General features: G+C 50.8%; 1 protein-coding gene across 2 annotated transcripts in view; it reads left to right on the forward strand.

Annotated features, from left to right (window-relative positions):
• LOC138251872 (long-chain-fatty-acid--CoA ligase ACSBG2-like) overlaps positions 1–14,179 on the forward strand; it is a 327,149-nt gene that overhangs the window by 53,841 nt on the left and 259,129 nt on the right. The gene's annotated exons all lie outside the window — the stretch shown is intronic.

Below are 14,179 nucleotides of genomic sequence, written 5' to 3' on the forward strand. Positions count from 1 at the left end.
AAACATTTCTGACAGTGCACAGAGGCCCTCATTATGACATTGGCGGTAAATCCTACTTATCGCCACGCTAACGGCTGCCAACTTACCGCCACGGCAGCGGATATCTGTTAACCATATTATGACACACACACACCAATCCGACAGAATTCAGCCACTCACACAAATCCACCAGACCAAAGGTCAGTGATAAACTGGCGGTATCAAAACCCACACCGTTATGTCAACAGAACAACGCCCATCACATTATGACCCACGAATCACCATGGCGGACATTCAACGGAGGTAAACCATTGGAGGTACATACCTCCACGCTCACAATGGACACCCACATACAAAACAACACTACATTGGCCAATTCAAACAACACACACCTGACACCCATACACATACCACATCCCCACCACTATAAAACACACACCCACATTACCCACAACCCTTTACGACTACAAAGCATTGCCAACAGAGAGACACCAAGGACACGGACAAACTCAGAGCCACGCACTACTCACACCTACACCACTCATGCACTCCACATCACACACCCCAACACATTACTCAACACACCCTCAACAACACACCTCACATAACACCCAAAGCACCTCAAAGACACCCCCGTTTCACAGAGGAGGAGCTAAGGGTCATGGTGGAGGAAATCGTCAGGGTAGACCCACAGCTATTTGGAGCACAGGTGCAGCAGATATCAATAGCCAGGAAGATGGAGCTATGGCGGAGAATTGTGGACAGGGTCAACACTGTGGGACAGTACCCAAGAACTAGGGATGACATCAGGAAGAGGTGGAACAACCTACGGGGGAAGGTACGTTCCATAGAAGCAAGACACCAGCTCGCTATCCAGAGGACTGGGGGGGGACCCCCACCTCCTCCCCCACAACTCACAGAATGGGAGGAGCAAGTCTTGGCAATACTGCATCCTGAGGACCTGGCTGGAGTCGGAGGAGGTCTGGACTCTGGTAAGTTAACTCTCTACTATTATCACCCCCCTACCTGCATGCCATCACATACCCTCACCCTCACCCCCATCACTTCACTACATCCCACACAACCCACCATCACATCTCACTCATCCCAATGCCAAGCCCTGCATGCTGTACCAATGCATGGGCACCCCTCACAGCCCTGCATGGACACTCATCACCAAAGCATGCATAGCAGAGATAACTAACAATCCTACCATAAACTAACATACACAAGTGAAAGCTGGCAGGGCAAATCCAACCATAGAGGGGAAGCCACGGATATATCAGACACATTAACCATAACACATCACTTACATTCACACAGATACCCCAGCCAATGTCAGCGGAGAAGAGGGGCCAACACTATTCAGTCCCCCAACTGAAGAGGCCCACAGTGCTGGCAACAACTCTGGTCTTCAGGATCTGGATGACCTACCTGGCCCATCAGGGACCACTGGACAGCCGGTTACCCAGGCCCAGTCACACACCACCACAGAGCCTCCCCCATCTGGAAACACCACCATAGCACCCACCCAGCGTACCCACACCTCTGTCCCCAGGACACGTCAATCAGCAGTGTGTCCACCTATACAGGGACCCCAGGCCACACCTCGCCCCCAAGACAATCAGGGACTTGGGGTCAGTGGGCACATGGTTCAGGGGACAGAGGAACATGCCAACAGGGAAAGTGGGAGGACTGCTGTGCGCCAGGGGGAGGACAGGCCCAGGGAACCAACTATCCAGGAGGCAGTCTCCGAGATCCTGGGAGCCTATCAACATTCCCAGGACAAGATGGGCCAGATCCAGGAAAACTTGCAGGAGAACAGGCGGCTGCAGGAGGGACAGTACCAGGGGATCAGGGAGGACTTGCAGACCATCAACAACACCCTGACCTCCATAGCAGGGGCGCTGGCAGACATGGCCAACATTATGAGGGAGGCAGTCTCACACCAGCGAGCCCCTGCCACTAGCCAGACATCTGAACAGCCTTCCACTTCAGCTAGTGTCCAGGAGGCCCCGCCACAGGACTCACAGGCCACCAGCACCCCTCCCCCTGCAGAAGGTGAACCACCCCACAAACGTTCCCTGCGATCCAGACAGAAGCCAGAGACACTTGCCAAGACCCCGCCAGGAAATTAGACTCTCCTGATTGTCACCCTTGTGTCCCACTCAGTCACCCTGTCCACCTTGAACTACCATTGCTCCCCTTCCTATGTCCCCTTGGACAATGTAACTGTGCTACAAACAGATTGGAACAATACCCTGGACTTTCCTCCATCATCACCCCATCCCATTGCATTTGCCCCCTATATGTTAGCACTTCAATAAACACCCTTTGAAAAAAAATCCATTTGGAGTATGTCATGTACATCAAACATGTATTGATTGAAACAGGTACAGGTACAAGCCTTGCAGTTTAACTGTACATAGAATGGGCATAGATGAATGTCCTGTAGCTGGCTGTAGTGATCACACCATGAGTATATGTCAATTCACCAACATATGCAAAATGAATTGGCAGAGGGAACAGTAAGTGGGCATAGAAGTGGGAAATATCAGCATGCCATTGCCACACAGATTACAACCAAAGTCATTGAAATGTAAAGTTACACTGTCCTACTTGTGTGTCATTGGAAGTATTGTCAAAGAACTGATGTTCTGTTGTCCTCATTCTCATCCTCTGCCTCCTCATCCTCACTGTCCACAGGGTCTACTGCTGCCACACGGGCATCTCCAGTCTCCTCCTCCTGCAAAAAAGGGACATGGCGTCTGAGAGCGAGGTTGTGCAACATGCAGCATGCCACTACTATCTGGCAGACCTTCTTGGGTGAGGAGCACAGGGATCCACCTGTTAGATGGAGGCACTGGAACCTGGCCTTCAGGAGGCCAAAGGTCCTTTCAATTATCCTTGTTCGCCCATGTGCCTCATTATAACGTTCTTCTGCCATTGTCCTGTCATTCCTCACAGGGGTCAGCAACCATGATAGATTTGGGTAACTGAGTCACCTGCAAATATTGAGGGACAATATTTAGCCACCCACTATCCTATGTGTCCCACACCATACCCATACACCAACATATACTGGGTGGGAACCAGGGCTCACCTATTAGCCACAACCTGTGCCTCTGTAGTTGAGCCATCACATTTGGGATGCTGCTATTCCTCAGGACAAAGGCATCATGCACTGACCCAGGATGCTTAGCATTGACGTGGAAGATGTACTGATCCACCAAGCGCACCATCTGCAAATTCTTAAAGTGGAAACTCTTACGATTCCTGAACACCTGTTCATTCTGCTGGGGGGGGGACAATGCAATATGTGTTCCATCAATCGCCCCAATTATGTTGGGGATATGTCCCATTGCATAAAAGTCGGCCTTCACTGTGGCCAAATCCTCAACCTGGGGGAAAACAATGTAGCTGCACATGTGTTTTATCAGGGCAGACAAGACTCTGGTCAGCACATTTGAGAACATTGGCTGTGACATTCCTGCTGCCAAGCCCACTGTCACTTGGAAAAAAAAACGGTTGCTAGGAAATGGAGTACAGATAGCACTTGCACAAGAGGGGGGATCCCAGTGGGGTGACGGATAGCAGATATCAGGTCAGGCTCCAATTGGGCACACAGCTCTGTGATTGTGGCCCTGTCAAGTCTATAGGTGAGGATAATGTGCCTGTCCTCCAGTAATGCCAAGTCCACCAGGGGTCTGTACATGGGGGTATGTCTCCATCTCCTATTCATGCGCAGAGGTAGGTGTCTAAGAGACACAAGAGTGAGGAGGCTGTCACAAACTGAACATTTGAACCACAACAGGAGTTTTCAATCTGTAAACTTGTAATGGGTCAGTTTGATTTGTTCAGTTTGTGCCTATATCTCCTGTGACGCAACATGAATCCATAGAGCTGCCCCCCCCACCCCCCGAAATGGCGTCCGCCTGTCCTGTGTGGAGGGACAGGTGGAAGTGAGGTAATTGCGCTGACGTTGTGTGCCGTGGCAGGAGGCGGTCAGGAACCGCAGTTCAACTCCTCATTGGTTAATTTTGGCCCCTATGGGGTACAGTGAACAATGAGGATCTACGCCGGCTGTGACGGTAGGCACCGCCGCGGACGTAACCGCCATTTTCTATCTGATTCCTCACTTGCTATCTGATCTTCCATAGGAGAGGACCTACACTGCATGTGTTGCTGTGACCTGTGTCTGGAACCTACCATGGCCCGTGTGACCGGGGAAAGGGTCCCAGCCTTCACTTCGGAGGAGTTGGAGAGAGGATGGGGTCCTACCCCAATACGGACTGCTGTATGGGCCTACAGACAAACATGTGAGTACACTAAGGGCACAATGCATGTGGCATGAATGCATTGAGTGATGTGTGTGAAGGCCTCATGTAAGGGGGTGGGTGGATGTCTTCTTTGCGGCGTACAGCTTGTGTGCTGGGCTATGTGTGTGCCAATGGTGATGGGAACAGGTATGGTGGGCCATATGTGAAACAGGCTGGACTGTTTGTCTAATGGTATTTTCCGGTGTGTATTGCCTCTGCAGGTCAGCGCCCATCAAAAGAAAGGCATATGGCGTGCCATCGCCAAGGAGGTGCAGACCCTGGGGGTCTATGGCAGGCGGAGCGCCCACTGTCGCAAACAGTTGGAGGACCTGAGACTCTGGGCTCGGAAGACGGCGGAGGCCCAGCTGGGGATGGCCTCCCAACAAAGAAGGGGTGCCCGTCAAACCCTGACCCCCCTGATGGCCCGCATACTGGCGGTGGCCTATCCAACGCTGGATGGGCGCTTGAGGGCCACAAGGTGGTGATTTCAGTGCCCATCATTGCAACTTATGCCTGGTGGGGTGGTATCCGGGTGGTGGATGTGTGTCAGTGGGTGCCCCTAGGCCAGGTCTGACATAGCAGCATAGGTCCTCTGGTGGCTAGGGTTCTGAAGGGATAATCCTGCCTACCTAGCTTGTAAGCATCCTCTACTGGTCAGGACTGCATGGGTCCCAGGTGTGCTGCAGTTGGTGGTGTGTGCCCCTTCTCATGCCTTGGTGGCTAGCGATATCAGTGGTGGTGCAATGCATAGTGCGTAGGCCTGTTCCCTGTGTGTGAGGGTGCTGTGTACGCCAACGGTGGTGTTGGTGCAGCCATTGACCCAGTGTATCCTTTTTTGTTTTGTCATCCTGTCCTTATGTGCATTAGCATCATCTGGAGGAGGAGCAGAGGCACCGGCGACAGAGGGAGCTGCATCCCATAGGGCCCAGGAGGCAGAGTCCACCGAATAGAGGGCACCAGTGGGACGGAGGGCGAGGGGAGCACCACAGCCGAGACTGGAGGGGACACTTCAGACACAGATACCTCCTCCGATGGAAGCTCCCTGGTGGTGGCGGACACTTTTGTGACCACCCCAGCTACAGGTACAGCCGCCACCCTCGTACCAGCACCACGCTCCCAGCAGCCCCTCATTGAGTTGCCCGTGCCCACTCACCCAGGAGGGTGGGCATCTCCTTCGCCCCAGGCACCTCAGGGCCCTGCCCCAGTGAGCCCTAGTGCCCTGAGTGAGGAGGCTATTGACCTCCTGAGATCCATCTCTGTAGGACAGTCAACCATTGTTAATGCCATCCAGGGGCTGGCAGCCCAGATGCAACAATCAAATGCATTCCTAGAGGGCATTCACACTGGATTGGCGGTCCAACAGAGATCGATTCAGGCTCTGGCCTCCTCTCTGATGGCAGCCATTGTCCCTGTTTCTACTGCTCCCCCTCCAACTTCCACTTCCCAGTCCCATTCAACCCCAACCCATCCCAGGCGCACATACAGACGAGCATGCACACAAGACAACACCCAAGAGTGGCACAGGCAAACACAAGCACCACACTTCAACCCACAGGCACTCACACAAACACCATTCATTTGCAGACACTACAACATCCACTATTTCCACTGTCTCCTCTCATCCCCCTCATCCCGCTCCACCACCTCCCTCCCAGCCACGTCCAGACTCACACATGCATGCACTACATCATCTTCCACTACCAGCATCATCACCACACCAAGCAGAACACACACCTCACTGGCTGACACCTCCACAACAGCCATGCACACATCCCCTGTGTCCTCTCCCACTGTGTCTGCCCCCCTCCTAAAGTACATAAAACGCAAGCACTTAGACACCCAACAGCCATCCACCTCACAACAGCATACAACCCATGCACCTGCACCCAAATCCAGCAGACAAACACCTCCAACAACCACTCCCTCAGCCTCCACTCCCATTCCTTCTCCCTCTTCCCACCCCAAAGTCCCTAAGAAACTTTTCCTATCCACCATTGACCTCTTCCCTACCTCTCAACCCCCCCGTCCTGCACTTATGGCTAGGGTATCACTAACCCAGCCACACACCTCAGCCACACAGTCCACGGGCCCAGTTCCATCCGCACCTTCTTGTGGTGGAAAGGAATCCAGGCCACATTTACTGAAGGGGAAGGAGCCTGCACCAGCCAGCCTTAAGGGGAAGGAGCCTGCACCAGCAGGCAAGAAGGGCAAGGAGCCCGCACCTGACACCCAAAAGGGCAAGGAGCCTGCCCCAGCAGGCAGGAAGGGCAAGGAGCCTGCACCTGCTACCTGAAAGGATAAGGATGCTGCACCAGCAGGCAAGAAGGGCAAGGAGCCTGTCCCAGCAGGCAAGAAGGGCAAGGAGCATGCACCTGCCACCCGAAAGGGCAAGGAGCCTCCACCAGCAGACAAGAAGTGCCAGGAGCCTGCAGCAGCAGCTGTCACGGAGCCCCCACCACCAACCATGGTTGTGCATCCATCCGAGGGTGTAGGGCATGTGCAGGAGCCTCCCTCCACCACCACAGTGCATCCATCCGAGGGTGCAGGGGATGTGCAGGAGCCTCCCACCACCACCAGCACCACCACAGTGCAGCCGTCACCGCCGGCGGATGCAATGTAATCCTGCCTCCATGGGCTGCTGTGCAGCCTTTCCACTCCAGGACCAGTGAGGAAGACACCCACTCGAGAGACTGTGGCCTTGCACTCCCCAGGGCAGAGCAATGGGCATGTTGCCCCCTCCAGAACCAGTGGGCAAGACACCCACCTGAAAGACTGTGGCCTATCATTCCCCAGGACCAAGCACAGGGCATGTTTCCCCCCCCCCCCAGAACCAATGGGCAAGTCATCCACTTGAGAGACTGTGGCCTTGCACTCCCTAGGACAGAGCAATGGGCATGTTGCCCCCTCCAGAACCAGTGGGCAAGGCACCCACCTGAGAGACTGTGGCCTTGCACTCCCCAGGACCAAGCACAGGGCATGTTGCCCCCTCCAGAACCAGTGGGCAAGTCACCCGCTTGAGAGACTGCTGCCTTGCACTCCCCAGGACAGAGCAATGGGCATGTTGCCCCCTCCAGAACTAGTGGTCTTGTTTCCGCTCCCGGCTGAGGTGCCCCCCTTCCCCCTGAGGTGCCTGCCTATTTGCCAACTGATGCCCCTGCAGTGTTCCCTCCGTGTTGATGCAGGTGACAAGTGTGGCCTTGGACTTTGACCTGTGGCTATGTGGCACACGCGAACTGAGGACTGGGCAGTGTCCCTTGTTCTGAACATTTGTAAATATCTGTTACATTGGCTAACGTATTATTTTTTACTATGTTGATATTATTACACTCACTTTGGTAAATTCGTTTTGTCCTTGCATTATTCAGCCGACTTCGGGGTATGTGTTGTGCGTGTGTGTGTCACACTCTTTTACCTCCCCACCTCCCTTGTGTGCTAGGTGGCTGTACTCACCGCCGTCGCCTTCACCGGCGTTGGTGTTCTGGTGGAGCAGAACGTAGAAAATCATCGGAAATACATGCAGTTCGGGTTCCATGGCGGAGTGGTTCTTTTCTGTGTCTCCAATACAGCCCTTTCACTTCTGAGCTCAGTTTCCGCCAGGCTTTTGATGTCGTTGGTACCGCCCCGGAAAAGGTGTCGGATTGTGTTGTTGTAATATGGTGGGCGGAACTTTGACTTCCGCCTGGCTGTAGGTGGCTACTGCTGTTGTGGCTGTTGTTTCCGCCCTGGTGGACGGTGTGGTACATTGGCCGTCTTTCGGAGATCTTTCCCCCATGGTCATAATTTGGCGGTAATTACTGCTGTCCTGTTGGCGGTATTACCGCCACTTTATCACCGACTGCCAGGGTCGTAATGAGGGCCAGAATACAGACCAGCAGGAGTACTCCAGTTTTCCACAGCTCATCCAGTTCTCAGTTCTGACTAGATCCAGTACTCAGAACAGTTCTTAGAACTACCTTTACCTGATACTACTCTGACAGTTCACTTCACTTCTGATGAAATGATCCAACACTCAGAATTGAAAATGCTATCAATGCACCTTAATCCCAAGCAGCACTCAGATGTAAACATGCTCAGACAGTGCACCTCATTCTTCACCAGCACCAGTACGCTGATCTCACACAGCTCCAACAGTGTCCGAGTTCCAGCACCACTACTCCGATCTCACACAGCACTAACAGAACCCCTCAGTCCTGTTATACGGTTCCTAAGAAGTCAGTAGAACTGTGTATATAACAACAAGACCTTCACAATATAGACACTACAGAATATATTTATGAGTCCCTTGTTTCCGCCATTGCGTCACTTTTTGTGGTGCAACAACGGTGCAAACCTTGAAATCATATATATGAGGCCACGCAAAGCCACTTTGCATGGCTTTGAATGGCCTCATAAATATGGAGTAAGGCAGGGCAGCACTAATCGTTGTATTTCCTTACTCTGCACCAGCAAGGCGTTCCATGGCATTACAGTGGATGTTCCCACACAACACCCATGGGTTTTGATGCATCCCCAGAAATAGAAGGACTTGTAAACATGGGAATGTATTGTATTGTATTGTTTTGTAATAGTATGTTCGATGGCATCTGTCGCTGTAGATACGCATGTTCTGCAATAGCTCGCCATCTGGTGTTGGGCCGGAGTGTTACAAGTTGTTTTTCTTCGAAGAAGTCTTTCGAGTCACGGGACCGAGTGACTCCTCCTTTTGTCTCCATTGCGCATGGGCGTCGACTCCATCCTCGATTGTTTTTTTTCCGCCATCGGGTTCGGACGTGTTCCTGTCGCTCCGAGTTTCGGAACAGAAAAAAATAGTTAATTTCGGAAGATTTTCGTCGGTATTGTTGCGTTCGGGATCGGCATACTTAGATTCAACACCGCATCGAAGATCGAAGAGCTCCGGTGCCCTTCGGGGTAGTTTTTCGATCCTCCGTCGGGGCCTGGTCGGCCCGACCGCGTGCTGAAGAACGCCGATGGAACGGACCCCGTTCCGTTTCTGCCCCAAATGCCACAATAAATACCCCTACACAGACCAACACTTGGTCTGCAACCTGTGCCTGTCACCTGAGCACAGCGAAGACACCTGCGAGGCCTGTCGTGCGTTCCGGTCCCGAAAAACACTCCGAGACCGTCGAGCCAGAAGACTTCAAATGGCGTCCGCACCGACAGCCCGACGGGAGTTCGAGGAACAGGAAGAGGAAGGTACCTTCTCGATCCAAGACTCAGACTCCGAAGGATTCGACGATACACAAACCGTGAGTAAGACGTCGAAAACCACACAAAGAAACATTTACAAGGCCCAGGGGACGCCACTGCCACCAGGCCATGGCTCAACCCATAAAATCGGTGACCGACCGTCGGCACCGAAAAAGGCCCAAACAGTGCCGAGATCGTCCGACTCCGGTCGAGACACCGGCACGCAGCCTTCTCGGGACCGAGAAAGTGCTGGAGACAAGCCTCGACACCGAGATGCCGGTGTGGACACGGCTCGACGCCGAGACAGCGGCACCGAAACAGATCGACGCCGAGAGGTTTCGGCCCCGAAAAGGAAAAAAGTCACCTCGGAGCCGAAAAAACACGCAGACAAAGTTTCGACGCCGAAACAAACTGCAAGCGACCCAGCTTCAGGCTCTTATACAGAAGAGCACTCGCTAACCTCCCAAATGCAGAAGCATAGGTTTGAGGAAGAGCTACAAGCAACTGATGCGGACCATACGCAAAAGCGTATCTTCATTCAGCAGGGGACAGGAAAAATAAGCACCCTTCCCCCCATTAGGAGAAAGAGAAGGTTGGAGTTCCAGACGGAACAAGCACCACAACCAAAAGTGGTGAAAAGAGTTACACCACCACCCTCTCCTCCGCCCGTGATTAACGTTTCACCAGCACAAACGCCATCACACTCCCCAGCTCACACCACCATGAGCCAGGGTGACCAAGACCAGGACGCATGGGACCTATACGACGCCCCAGTGTCAGATAACAGCCCAGAGGCATACCCTACAAAACCATCTCCACCAGAAGACAGCACCGCGTACTCTCAGGTGGTGGCTAGAGCAGCACAATTTCACAACGTAAGCCTCCACTCAGAACAGGTCGAGGATGATTTCTTGTTCAACACACTCTCCTCCACCCACAGCTCCTACCAAAGCCTGCCTATGCTCCCTGGTATGCTCCGGCACGCAAAAGACATATTTAAGGACCCGGTCAAAAGTAGGGCAATCACACCAAGGGTGGAAAAAAAGTATAAGCCGCCTCCTACGGACCCGGCTTTCATCACAACACAGCTGCCACCAGACTCTGTTGTTGTAGGAGCAGCTAGGAAAAGGGCCAACTCTCACACATCTGGAGATGCACCACCCCCAGATAAAGAAAGCCGCAAGTTTGATGCAGCTGGTAAGAGAGTCGCAGCACAAGCTGCAAACCAGTGGCGCATCGCGAACTCCCAGGCACTACTTGCGCGCTATGACAGAGCCCACTGGGACGAGATGCAACATCTCATTGAACATCTGCCCAAAGACTTCCAACATAGGGCAAAACAAGTGGTTGAGGAGGGACAGGCCATCTCCAACAACCAGATCCGCTCCTCCATGGACGCTGCAGATACAGCTGCACGGACAATTAATACATCTGTAACTATCAGAAGGCATGCATGGCTCCGAACGTCTGGATTTAAACCAGAGATTCAACAAGCAGTTCTCAATATGCCTTTTAATGAAAAAGAACTGTTCGGTCCAGAAGTGGACACAGCGATTGAGAAACTCAAAAAAGATACGGACACTGCCAAAGCCATGGGCGCACTCTACTCCCCGCAGAGCAGAGGGAATTACAGCTCATTCCGTAAAACGCCCTTTCGAGGGGGGTTTCGGGGTCAAAGCACACAAGCCAGCACCTCACAAGCCACACCGTCCAGTTACCAAGGACAGTATAGAGGAGGTTTTCGGGGACAATATAGAGGAGGGCAATTCCCTAGAAATAGAGGAAGATTCCAAAGCCCCAAAACCCCTACTACTAAACAGTGACTCACAGGCCACTCACCCCCTCCACACAACACCAGTGGGGGGACGAATAGGTCATTATTACAGAGCATGGGAGAAAATCACTACAGACACTTGGGTTCTAGCAATTATCCAACATGGTTACTGCATAGAATTTCTACAGTTCCCTCCAAACATAACACCAAAAGCACAAAATTTAACAACACACCATTCCAATCTCCTAGAGATAGAAGTGCAGGCACTATTGCAAAAGAATGCAATCGAATTAGTGCCAAACACACAAATAAACACAGGAGTTTACTCACTGTACTTTCTGATACCAAAGAAGGACAAAACACTGAGACCAATCCTAGACCTCAGAGTAGTCAACACTTTCATCAAATCAGACCACTTCCACATGGTCACACTACAAGAAGTATTGCCATTGCTAAAGCTGCACGACTACATGGCAACTTTAGACCTCAAGGATGCTTATTTCCATATACCAATTCACCCATCGCACAGGAAATACCTAAGGTTTGTATTCAAAGGAATACATTACCAATTCAAGGTACTGCCTTTCGGATTAACAACCGCACCAAGAGTCTTTACCAAATGTCTAGCGGTAGTCGCTGCACACATCAGAAGGCAGCAAATACATGTGTTCCCATATCTAGACGACTGGCTAATCAAGGCCCATTCGTTAATAGAGTGCTCAAATCACACAAATCATATCATACAAACCCTCTTCAAACTAGGGTTCACCGTCAATTTCACAAAATCCAAAATTCGGCCACGCAAGGTACAACAATACCTGGGAGCCATAATAGACACATCAAAAGGAGTAGCCACTCCAAGTCCACAAAGAATTCAAAATTTCAACACCATCATACAACGCATGTATCCAACACAAAAGATACAAGCAAAGATGGTATTACAACTCCTAGGCATGATGTCATCATGCATAGCCATTGTCCCAAACGCAAGACTGCACATGAGGCCCTTACAACAATGCCTAGCATCACAGTGGTCTCAAGCACAGGGTCACCTTCTAGATCTGGTGTTAATAGACCGCCAAACTTACCTCTCGCTTCTGTGGTGGAACAACATAAATTTAAACAAGGGGCGGCCTTTCCAAGACCCAGTGCCACAATACGTAATAACAACAGATGCTTCCATGACAGGGTGGGGAGCACACCTCGATCAACACAGCATACAAGGACAATGGAACGTACATCAAACAAAACTGCATATCAATCACCTAGAACTTCTTGCAGTTTTTCAAGCACTAAAAGCTTTCCAACCAATAATAGTTCACAAATACATTCTCGTCAAAACAGACAACATGACAACAATGTATTATCTAAACAAGCAGGGAGGGACGCACTCCACGCAGTTAAGCATGTTAGCACAAAAAATTTGGCATTGGGCAATTCACAACCAAATTCGCCTAATTGCACAGTTTATACCAGGGATACAAAATCAACTCGCAGACAATCTCTCTCGAGATCACCAACAGGTCCACGAATGGGAAATTCACCCCCAAATACTGAACACTTATTTCAAACTCTGGGGAACACCTCAGATAGACTTGTTTGCGACAAGGGAGAACGCAAAATGCCAAAACTTCGCATCCAGATACCCACACAAACAATTCCAAGGCAATGCCCTATGGATGAACTGGTCAGGGATATTTGCTTACGCTTTTCCTCCTCTCCCTCTCCTTCCTTACCTGGTAAACAAACTCAGTCAAAGCAAACTCAAACTCATATTGATAGCACCAACTTGGGCAAGGCAACCCTGGTACACAACGCTGCTAGACCTATCAGTGGTACCCTGCATCAAATTGCCCAACAGGCCAGATCTGTTGACACAGCACAACCAAAAGATCAGACACCCAGATCCAGCATCGCTGAATCTAGCAATCTGGCTCCTGAAATCCTAGAATTCGGGCACTTACAACTTACCCAAGAATGTATGGAAGTCATAAAACAAGCAAGAAGGCCATCCACCAGGCACTGCTATGCAAGTAAATGGAAGAGGTTTGTTTGCTACTGCCATATTAATCAAATACAACCATTACACACAACTCCAGAACATGTAGTGGGTTACTTGCTTCACTTACAAAAATCTAACCTAGCTTTCTCTTCCATTAAGATTCACCTTGCAGCAATATCTGCATACCTGCAGACTACCTATTCAACTTCCCTATATAAAATACCAGTCATTAAAGCATTCATGGAGGGCCTTAGGAGAATTATACCACCAAGAACACTACCTGTTCCTTCATGGAACCTAAATGTTGTCCTAACTAGACTTATGGGTCCACCTTTTGAACCCATGCACTCCTGCGACATACAGTTCCTAACCTGGAAGGTGGCATTTCTCATCGCCATTACTTCCCTGAGAAGAGTAAGCGAGATTCAGGCGTTTACTATACAGGAACCTTTTATACAACTACACAAAAATAAAGTCGTCCTAAGGACCAATCCTAAATTTTTGCCAAAGGTTATTTCACCGTTCCATCTAAATCAAACAGTGGAACTTCCGGTGTTCTTTCCACAGCCAGATACCGTAGCTGAAAGGGCACTACATACATTAGATGTCAAAAGAGCATTAATGTATTACATTGACAGAACAAAGAACATCAGAAAGACTAAACAACTCTTTATTGCATTTCAAAAACCTCATGCAGGAAACCCAATTTCAAAACAAGGTATAGCCAGATGGATAGTTAAATGCATCCAAATCTGCTACCTTAAAGCTAAACGACAGCTGCCCATTACACCAAGGGCACACTCAACCAGAAAGAAAGGTGCTACCATGGCCTTTCTAGGAAACATCCCAATGCAAGAAATATGTAAGGCAGCCACATGGTCTACGCCTCACACATTCACCAAGCACTACTGTGTA

The sequence above is a fragment of the Pleurodeles waltl genome, chromosome 1_2, assembly GCF_031143425.1.
Source record: "Pleurodeles waltl isolate 20211129_DDA chromosome 1_2, aPleWal1.hap1.20221129, whole genome shotgun sequence".
In the NCBI taxonomy this organism is placed as follows: Eukaryota; Metazoa; Chordata; class Amphibia; order Caudata; family Salamandridae; genus Pleurodeles; species Pleurodeles waltl.